Here is a 12,151-nt window from a genome sequence, read left to right as displayed (position 1 = left end):
AGTCCTGTAACATTAAACACTGCTTGTATGCTGCATACTAACTTGCAATATATTGAGACACACAGTTATATTTCCAGTCAAATAATTGAACCGCTTTCTATTTTTCATGTAAATGTCACTGCACTGTCAGCACTGCACATTTTCAAGCTGATGTGCATTATGGAATGGATCTTAATCTGAATTTGTACTTCAAATTGGTAGTCTTATAAACAGGTATTTAATGAATAAAATTTACTGCCCTCTTCAATATATCTTCACGCTTTATTTCTTCAGAGCTTGAAAAGAAACAACAGACTGTACATTTTAAATTTTACTGTAGCTGGATGTTTAACCTTCCTAGATTTGGAAACCAGACACACACTGCCCCACAGTTAATAACATGACTCTGCATTTTTCTTAATTATATGTTTTAAATTTGGATCTTAACATTTGATTCTGGTTGCTATTCAATCTTCTTCCCTAATCTGTGTTAAATGTGTAATAAAACCATTCCAGACCATTCCACTTGGGTGGTTAAAACACAACTGAAAACTTGTAAATGGTTTACAATTGCTCAATATTGCTTTTTTGAGTTTTTTTGGTTGGAAGGACTTGCAGGGAAGATGGTACTTGGAATTAAAGAAAACTCAATTTTCCTGAGAAATCTGTGGAACTAGAGTCCAGTTTAAAGCCTCAATGCCATGCTGTGTGTGAAACCAATTAATTTTTGTCCTTGCCATCAACTTCAGAGGAGACTTTCTTCTTTCTCTTTTCAGTAGCCTATGCCATATTTCAAGACCTTTAAATGTTTCCTTATGTGATGGTAATCTTCCTTTAAAAAAAAAAAAAAAAAATCAGGCTGTAGAAAGTATAATTTTATGTTGCTTGGTGGATTCTTTCCAACTTATATATATCTTTCATGAAGCCTGTTTAAAGTGGGGTACTGAACCCTATCTGAGAACAAAACAAGCTACTTCACATGGTGAAGACTTTTTATATAAAAGACACCAATGATACTTATTGCTATGATGGTACATCACTGTTCTAAGCTAATTTGGGTTATATATCTAAATCTTTAGAACTTTCTTATTTTTGCAATTCATTATTATAAGAAGGTGATTATTTTTACATGTGGTTGGGTGTCTTGCACAGGGATAAATCTTCAATGGTTCAGCTAAACATGAAAAATACAACTACTTTTGATCATTTGCCTTTAACAAATGCAAAGCTAGAACTTGAATGACTTTTTCAGACTTTGACACTTCAAAGATAACAGGCTGTCTCTTTTTAAATCTTACCTGTGAGACAAGAAGTAAATGAATATTTGTTTACATATAACACATACTAGCTTTAAAGGATTAACTGCTTTTATTAACTACTGCAGTTACTTTCTTTATTTCCTTATTTCCAGAACATTCTGTGTGTAAAAATAAGTAAATGCATAAGCAATATGGAAAATTAACCTGGACAACACAGCAGTAGTATATAAAGTGCATTTACCATTCTTCAATGAAATGTGTATTCTATCCAGCTTAAACTAAGGAAATGTAATATTTTGTCCCGATCAGTGGTTCATCCATTTAAAAAGTAATTTCTCCTGAAGTCCGAATACTTCAAATGCATGAGAAATCATCTAGATGTTATTATTAAAACAATGTTTTATCTTTGAATAAAAATTGCTTAAAAAAAAAAAAAAAACTTCCAAAACATCTAATTGCTGCTGTTTTCTGTTTGCCTAAACTACAACTGTTAACATGTGCTAACTTACGTTTATTATCTCAAATATAACATAATAGGCTAGCACAGGCTATCCAGTTGAAGTAATCAGAGCTGGTTACATATATGAAGCTTTAACAACTATATGTCACAACATGTCAGTGAAAATGTAAATGGCAAACAGCAAGGACAGCTAAAGCTAATCAAACCAGCACATAGAGGAATCTAAGATGTTTGTACTCCAGTGAAGCAAGAGACTAAATAAAAGACAGTTAATTCTAGATCACTACCTGTCTCTGCATAACTTACTGCTTCTGCCAATGCATTTTTTCCCCTCCAGCCTGCTATTTTTCCTCCTCCTTAGGGAAGGAGAGCATTACACTGCTTGTTTAACAAGCTGTGGCTGATATTTGATATTAAAAAAAGGTTTTGATAAATAAAGTTGCAATAAAACTTAAAATACAACCTCCTCAAAAGAAAAGCAACCGAGGGTTCAAAGCAGTAGGTGGTTCTTGAAACGATCTCTTGTTTGTTCAGAAGTCCTGATTTTGCCTTTTGTCCTAGTATTTTACAAGTGAGGCTGTTGTGGTTTTGTTTTCACATCAATTTATCTATTACAGTGCAAATGATGAAATAAATACACGTACTTCAGATTCTTATATTGCTTACCTTTTTGGATGTTGTGTTGTATACGAACAGCTGTGGGAGCTAAAAAGAGCGATAAAGTGATAGTCAAAAGAAGGAACTGTCTATCCCAAAAGTTTCCTGATTTCTGTTCTTCATGAAATCTATTGTAAGCGGTTTAAAAATGTAGTCATTTTCAAAGGCTTTGGGATTCTGACATAGAGTTGTTACTTTAACTTCCTGCATCTGTACATACCAAAGAAACAAGCTGTGTTACAAGTTTCTCCAGGAAGCTGTCAGAACTGACAGGCTCACATAAGCTTCTTTGGCTTGATACATTTCAAACAAGAAGATAATTGCAGCTCTATAGCTAGCTTTACTGGAAGATTTTGCTCATAAATACTCTTACAATTTTTGGAGATTTTTTTAGGCATCAGCATTATAACATGTGACAGCATGACTCACAATGGAAGTTTGTATTGAACAATTTTCTAGCTCTGTTTATGTGGAAGCAATCCTCATAGAGGATCAAACCGAGATCACAAGATGTGAAGTAAAGACTAAACCTAGAAAACCCTAATGCCATACCTTTTTTTTGCTTTACAGCAGGCAATTTAGTTACTATCACAGTTTAAATTTAAGCAGAATACATCTTTCACTTTCAAAGTAATATTTATTTTCCAGTTGACATGGGTTAGAATCACACACTTTTCCTACTTTCAGCCCTTTGTGTCCTTATTTAAACTACTTTTATTATCAGCTATTTGTTAGAGGTATATGTTTTTCTTAACCTATATATGCACAACTACCATTTGATGGCAATGAATTCAGCAAATAGACTGAGACCTGGAGTAATGGTCTTACATTACTAATTCACTGAATAATAAAGTTGCACCTAAAATACGTACTCAAGTTTTTTGAGTCATGACCATGTCACAGCTGTAAATACAGACCTTTTCTATTACATACAACTTTATATCTGCATCCACCCATCTGTGTGAAATGTAGCCCTGGTTCTCACTTATTCTTCTGAAATGGAAAACAACGAAAAGTGTTTTAGTTTGATGGGAGAACGGGATGTTCAAAGAAGTGGACGATGCCATCCTTTCATCTGCTAAATATGTGCATGAAATGTTCATTACTGTCACATGAAATCAAAAGGCATTGCAAAGTCTTTCACAGACTTCATAGCAACTGCAGGCCTTCTTTTTCTCTAAACAAAATCTCTTTGCTGGAAGATTTAAGGCTCTATTCAACTCATCCCTGTGTCCTCCACTATGCAATTTCACTTGTTGTCAGCTGCACTTGCACTGACATTTGGTGATGAAAGCTCAAGTTAAACATCTAGCATATTAATATCCTGCAAGTATTTATTTTTATTCCTTCAATATTTGAAAGGTTGTTTACAATGTCCAATTTTCACTTAAATATTCAGAACATATGTTCAAGATCCATTTAGAAAAGGCTGGAAATACTCTCTATTTTGTACTGAGCTCAGACTAAACAGTGTTCAGCCTCAGTTTATGAGTGAATATAACCGCACACTAAATTGAATTGAAAACTGGCCTATGCATACATTTTGCTGACAGATCTGTACTCGAAGCTGATTCCGGCTATCTGCAAAAATACTCAAAGTGGGCCTTAGTATAGCAGCTTGAACATCACATTTTCACATACAAACTCATTTGTACTCCATTAGTTTGTAGTTTATGCACAGCAAATAAAGATTTTCAAAGAAAATTGCATATACATGCTACGCAACTCAAGTAGGAGCTGATCCCACTGCAGTCAGGCTACAGAGCTTCACACCTTATTTGCTCCTACACAGCAGTGCAAGAAGGATAAAAAACTGTATGCTCCTAAACTATTCAGGTATGCAGATACTACAGCAACAACAGAATATAAATAGTTGAAGCTTTTGTAAATTATGACTTGTTTCATATGTAGTATAGTATGGTAGGAGAGGAATTATAATATTGAAACACAGAATTGGAATTCTATGCGAGCAGCCAGTATCTACAAAACTTTAAGTACTTATGGGGTAAAATAGACAAGGTGGAATTCAGGCAGGTTTAAAAAAAAACAAAAACAAACAAACAAAAAAAAAAACCACAAAACCCTGAAATTGTAATGTGCTTACACAAAAGGAGGCAAAAAAAAAAAAAAAAAAAAAAAAAAAAAAAAAACCAAAAAAAACCCAACAACAGAGCAGTTAGATCACTAATTGTACACTTAAAACATTATTTAGAAAGTCCCAGCTCACAGCAAGTGTGATGCTCGTTCACATGTAATAAATTAGGTACTGCTGCAAATCAAAACAAATAATATTTTTTCTTTACTCACTGCTCCAGCTTTAGCTAGTGCCCATTAATTTCAAATTCAAAGTCTCTTGAATCCACAGATGAATTAACTTTATTTTTGATTTAATACTATATCAATAAATGAAGCACATGAAGAAATTCAAGCACTTGAACTTTGTTACTTAAATCTCCAAGGGCCAGCTAAAGCCTATTTTACATACAACCACTCACCTATATCCATCACAAAGTCTCTTCAACATAACACAGTATGCAGGATTGACAGTTCTGATGGTAATAAATACTGAAAAAGGCCATTCTCGAGACAGCACTATTAATCAAGCCACATTCAGCTATTTGGTCAAAAACACCAGTCATTTTGTTAATTGCGAGGCTTCAAGTGACAATCAGCTAGCAGGCTCTGCTGATTGAGATGAACCTTTTAATGATAGCTTAGGTGATTACCTTCAATTTCTATTTAAAGATCACTTAGGCTTCTTGATCAAAATTACTGATGAAAAATTTGTCACTGAGGTTGGCATTGTTTCCTGGAAACAGGAATGATACTGGGCAGCAAATAAACTCCATGCCTCAGTACGCTGCTTTCAAGCTTCCACTTCTGTGGCAGCTCTACAGGCTGAGCCACCAACCCGCAGTAGAACTCAAGTCCATTCATTGCTAGAGAGTGACGTACAGAGCTCATAACAGCTCTAGTTTACAAAAGAGCACGTTGGGAACCATCTCTGAGATTCCTATACATTCTCCATCCCATTTGTGACCGTACTAAGGGAAAGGTTCCACCCACATGGCTAGTCAATAGCAATTTCAAATGATGGAATATTTATCTGGCATTAGCACTTACATTATCACACCGACACACTACATCACTGTTATAAAACTTTATGCAAGATGAATTTCTATTCTCAACTCTGAAAGATACTTGATTTTTCAAATTAAGTTAGAGTTGTAGATCTATTTTTGAATGCAATTGGACCTAGCTCAACTGAGCAAACAGGCACTTATCTCAGGTCTAAACATCTTCATGATTCAGTAACCAAACAACCCTGTGATAAACCCCCTGCTCCCACCCTCCCCCCGCTCCCACCCCCAAAGAGTTCAAATACAGCAGTCAGCTAAAAACAAGGTAGTATTTACACAGAGTATAAAGCACGGTGATTTTCAATTACATAGTCAAGAATTCACAGTGGTCACATTTTCACAAGAGAATTGTGAAACCTCAGTTACTTTGAAATATGACATTTTGAGTCATACAACCTCCTTATGGGGAAATCAAATTCATGTATTAATCAAGAGAAAGGCATTAAAAAAAAATCTGTTGCACGGAGGTTCTGCGCTTACCCATTTTGAAGGTGGAAAATGTATACTAAAGAATTAACAACTTAAAAAGACTGAAGAGGAAGATATGACAAGACAGAAGAGAAACATGACAACAGCTTGTTGATGAGAACTCTACCTGAAGTGGGAATTCTTGATAGAAACCCTTATTTCTCACTTCTCTGAATTTTACTGGGGAGAAATAGCTAGGGTGGGATTGAGGGCTGAATCACGAAGCCTGTTGAAAGACAGGCACCTTAATTCAGTGTGCAGAAAAGCTGTGAAGAAGTTACTTTCACCAATCTGAAAATGTACTGTCACCAGCTGAAAAACTTACTGCATTCCTCAGTTTCCTACTGCATATGCTTTTTCTCTTCCTGCATTATGCTTTGTGTAGGTATTAGCAGCTGTATGACAAATGAACAAAATAGCCTGTTTACCCCCACTCCAAGAAAGGGCTAAAAAAAAAAAAAGATATATATATATATATATTTTTATATATATATATTTTTATATATATATATATATATATTTATATATATATATATATTTATATATATATTTTTTTATATATATATATATATATATTTATATATATATATATATTTATATATATATATTTTTTTATATATATATATATATATTTATATATATATATATATATTTATATATATATATTTTTTTATATATATATATTTTTATATATATATATATATATATATATATATTTTTTTTTTAAAAAAAAAAGGTTTTCTGCCAGACAAGCAAGCTGATGCTTATTTTTTTTGGACTGCAAAATCACCAGAACCAATTACATAAATGCATACTGGGAGGGTGGAAATATCATCACTCCTTCACAGGCGCCAAAACCTTGACCTAACTGAAATCAAGCATCAAAGTTGGACAAAGCTCGAAACTCAGCCTTATCTTCAGCACCTTACCAGCTAATCACTCTCTGTGCAGTATAATGGCTTTTGTTGGATTTCATTACCACCACTGTAGCTATGCAGGTAGAAGCATAAGATGATATTCTACACGTACTGAGGGGATGTGACAGATACTCCTCCAAAAAGATGTAACTGAACTGCTGCAGAGCTATTTGTTACTGCTCTTCGGTCAGCAATTATGAACCCCACAGCAGAACCATTGGACAGGGATGCAGGCATCTGCTATTCTGTGCAAACTGCAGATGGAGGCCAGAGAAGTTAAGACTGCTGGATCTGGCATGAGGATGCTCAGGTGCACATCCTGAATCATTTTGCACCTCCTGAATCAGGACTGGCAGAAAAGTAACAACCAGAAAAGAGAGCAGACAAGAAGGAAAAAAACATCACATAAAGCTGTTAGCATCCTTAAGCCTGTGCAATAGTGATGTCACCTGCCCAAAGTCTCATTTCATGAAGCTACCACTTTGACTAAGCAGTAACTGAAATTGTTAAAATTATGGCCAAGCAGCAAGATCGTGTGTCATTTCACGTTGACAGGTTCATGAGAATAGCAAGAAATTGGATTTCAACATTTACTGTTTGTTGGCATTGCAGCTACTCTAATATAATTCCTTTTCTACTCCACAACATGGAAATTAGTCTTCAGTAACAACCAAATTAACAACAACAACAAAAAAAAACCCACATTATTGTACATGAATTAAACATGTTTACAATAAATTTTACTTTCACCCTTTTAATCTACAGTGCTGCATTTCATCTATTACTGTAAATCCTTAAGAAAAAATCGTAACTTAAGAATTGATTAGGTAACAGAAACAGGCAAATTAATTCCATGTCACTTCCTAATTCTCAGAAAGAGCGTTGCTGATACAAATATTAATTTATGGAAAGTTTTAGTTGCTTTGTACTTTCCTATGCATCACCTTGCCAATCGAAACTTCATTCTCAGAGATTATTATAATTTGCCATGGAATTTTTCTCATAACAGTGAATATCCAGGAGCAGTGTTAAGCAAGAATCACAAGAACACATTTTTATTGTCAAATAGCCTGTCACATGGTACTCTGTAAATAATATATACCATCAACTATTCATGAACAGGCATTTACAACCTAGCTTAGAATAATCCTAAGTGCCATCATGCAATCTAACGTGATACTGTCTCTCAATTTGCTCAAAAACGCAGCTTATATAGTCATCATTTAAATCACTAAGTCACTAATTAGTCAATAGGTAACCCTAAATATGTTTTTCTACTTACAAACAAAAAGTCTTTTCACTGGGCAGGAAAGCACACAGAACAGTTTTGGTGTCAAAAGAAAACAACTTGACTAAAAACCTAATTTACTGCACACAGCTGAGCAGAATCTATTTTACTAAGGTCCTGTGCAATAGCAGAGAACCTATTAAACAATCTAAGTGAAGGCCATGAATAAAACGAATGCAGTAACATAGCCTGTGGAAATTAACAGGAAGGCAAACATACCTGACACTTCCAAATAATAAAACATCCAGATTATAAAGCTCTACATGAGAGAAACTACTTAGCTTTATTTCCCATTTCTGTTTTACAATTACAAGCTGATTTAATATTATGGTTATTTAACACTATGAAATATTACTTTAACCTGTAAATGTGTATACGTAAACATATAATTTCATTTCTTTTAAATACTTCCCAATAAAGAAGTATTTTAAACATTTAATCTCATAACAACAAGAAGAGCCAAAGTCAGAGCACCATGCTGTACTTTCCATGATCGGTTACCCCCACATACTGTAAAGGTTAATACAGTTTGCAAATATAATCATGAAGTCTCACTTAAGCTGTCACTTTCACAAAAGCCTTCCTCCCATTTGGAGAGTTAGGTTTTATAACAATCTCCGTCTGCCTAAATCTTCTAAAAGTAGGCAAGTGAAGGTTCTTTCTATCTGTACCTAAGAATATTCAAATACACCAACTTTACCATTAGTACTGCTAAAATAGAGTTCTTCTTCCTTAAGATCTTCAAATGACAAATGCTAAGAAGGTATAAATTTAAAACACAACTCAACTTTGCAACTATGTTCAAGTGCCAGAACTCACAGTTTTTTATGTTTTAAACAATAAAAGCAATCAAAACAAGTAAGATCTGGCAGCAAATGAGATTCCAGCTGAAGTGTAATTTGGATTCTGCCTGGAAAATATGCAGCAGTGTTACAAGAGCTCATCATTTCTAAATAGTAAAAAGCCTTCATATTTACAATGCATTTGTTTTTGTAAAACTCTACCTGAGAAAAAGAATAATTAAAAACAAAATGAACATCTTTCAAATGCTTATTCCCCAGTCCTACTAAGAAAAAAAAAAAAGAAAAAAAAAAAAGAATAAAACCACTAGTAAGAGGAAATCTCACAGCAATTGGCACACTCTGAAGCTGTTAATTGCTTTTATTTCACATATCAGCACCTGTCACTGTAAATACCAGCTAATCACATCGAGAGTATTGTACCAGCAGGTGAATTCACCTACATTGCTTCCAGCTGGCTGGGAAAAGAAAAAAAAAAAAAAAGGAAAGAAAAAAAAAGAAAACAAGAACACAGCAAATATTGCTAAATACACAAACATCTAAAAGCGTTTGCCACTTGACTCAGCAGCTCAAACAATATCAATGAAACTAGTCATAAAATCCTGAGATTCTGTCACATCTGCTCTGTAGTTATTTAGCAATGCTGTTTTGCTGTAAACTTAATGGAACTTATGTACAAGAATGAATAGACCCCCTAGCAAGAACATTTGTAGTTCAATGCTTAACATATATCACTTCCATATCAGAGCTAGAGTAAATGTAACGGTATCACTGAGGTGTTTCCTTCCCCCATTACATCAGAAATGAAATGATAATTTGGTAGGAAGCAGGTTAGCTTGAAGCTAATGAACTTTAAACAAAGACTTAAAAAAAAAAAAAAAAAAAAAAAAAAAAGAAAAACACAGACATGAGGCATTCAACCCTGTCACTAACTTGCAAGTGCTAATCCAGTCATTTATAACTAAATCAGCATGACAAAGCAATTTACATCATTAAACTGCATGTATTAAATATGTATCTCCCACGGAGATGAGTAATTTTTTTCTGAGGTATGGATGAGCAGACTATGCAGAAAGTTAGGACTCTAACTCAGTGACTTTAAATACACTTCTACAGAGCACTTTCAGCATGTAGTCATAACTTCTGTTTATGCTAGCTAACACAGTGACATAAACACACTAGAAAGCATGTCATCAATGTTCTCAAGCTCTCAGAAAAATGAATCCTGGATTCACTCGCTGCAGAACTGAACTGCTATGTTTACCATTTGCAACATTATCTTTGAAGAAATAATCATTGGGATTTTACTTACCTATTTGTACTTGACTGCCTGAAGTTACAGGTACAGATACTGTTTCATTCACTACATCTTAAAATACAGCAGCTATGGCAGAATGGCTGTAGGTAGGAGAGATAGAAAACACCACATGCAGCTGCAGATACGTACAACAAGAGCTCTTTTGACAAAAGCTTGATGTGGCCTATTATGAATTCTGTATTATTAGGTGCTTTAAAGTTGCAGTGACAGAAGTGAATCTTCCAAATAAATAAGTTTTCTGACCTAGTTCAACAGCAGACCATTAAAGATGACTACTGTAGTTTAAATGTTTTCTACAGCCTCTTAACATACATCTTGGAACATAAGGTAAGAATCGTTCTAAGGCACAGTACATAAGCAACAAATAACCTGACTTAAAAGATACATTGAAGTGTGCTTTTATTACCAAAACATTGTATTAAAGTATTTTATTAAAGAGAAAGAAGAATTCAAGTGTTTTTGAAAAGGTGTACTCATTTTGCTTGCTTGACTTCCACCCCCCCCTTTTTTTTTTTTTTTTTTTTTAATTTTTTCCTATTAAACTCATGGTTGCACACAGATCACATGTACCCCTAAAACAATCCCCAAGATGCTAAAGAAAGTGATTAAACCAGTTTTTTGTGGGTTTTCTTTTTTTTTCTTTAACTACCATGCTTTAGGTAAGTAACTCCATGTTTGCAGTGGTAAGATGCTATAGGAAAATGTAAGCACACAGCACACTTGTGACAAATCACTGTGATTAAGATTCATAATTTAATTTACAACGTGGAAAAATCAGTCTCACATCCCATTTACTATCAAAAGATTTCAACATTCCTTGAAAACGTGTACTAACAGGATTTCCTCTCCATACAAAGACATTTTCAGCTATTTTCAAAAAAAGTTCTCTCATTTCTCAATCTTTTAATTGAGACTTCAAAATTTTCACTACTCTTCAATTCTCTTTCCTTGCTTGCTAACATTTGCATGTAATTTTCTTTTCAAGGGAAAGGAAAACCGGGACTAAATCTCAGAATAACAACTATACATTCTTAAAATAAATCTCCTGTGTAGATACAGAGCCCTTTCTCCTTCCTGCCCTTTATTCCATATTTCTGCCATATACTTGTTTTTAATTGGAAAAGTGAATGTCTAGACAGTGGTTATTATACACCACTTTTGTTTATTTAGCTATTAAGAAAGCAGACACAGAAGAGCTGTTAGACACTTCATCTCTGTAGATGCCGTATGATTACCTGTCTACTTCATGAGCCTTTTCTGAAAGTCTTTTTTCCAATGACCAAATTTCTACTTCCCAAAAAATGGATGAAACATGGCATTACTTGGAAGTGAATATGCAATAGATAACTTCGTGCAGTATTGAGAACCACAGTTTGACTGTTAGATTTGCAAAAAGTAGTTGAGATGTAAGGTAACATCTATTAAATTCCCGACTTAAGTGACTTCAGTAGTGAGACACATTAATTTCAGCCATTTCACTTAAATGTTGATTTTTAAATAAAGCAGAATCCTTCCATGCTAACTGTGAATATGCCAGCAGTAACTATAATTTTGCAGTTTTATCCACTTTCCTGAAAGTGCACGGAGTCTATTTTTTTTAAATCTTGCTCTAAAATACCTCCCTGAAATCATTTAGAAATAATTTGGCAAATAAAGGAGATGAAAAAACTACAGCTTAAGTTTAACAACACTACGCAATGTGAAAACAGAACATATTAAGAACTGCGAAGCATCCACATCAACATATATTTATACTTGTTCACATGATTTCAAAACAACAAAATCAAATAAATATTTTAAAAAGTGATAACTTGGGAATCTTAGCACTTTCCCCCTCTAAGTTTAGACGATAATAGGGTAAAAGA

This window comes from Tetrao urogallus (genome assembly GCF_951394365.1).
Source record: "Tetrao urogallus genome assembly, chromosome: 4".
Lineage (NCBI taxonomy): Eukaryota > Metazoa > Chordata > Aves > Galliformes > Phasianidae > Tetrao > Tetrao urogallus.
The sequence above is the reverse complement of the archived record's forward strand: the minus strand, read 5'-3'. Positions refer to the sequence as shown.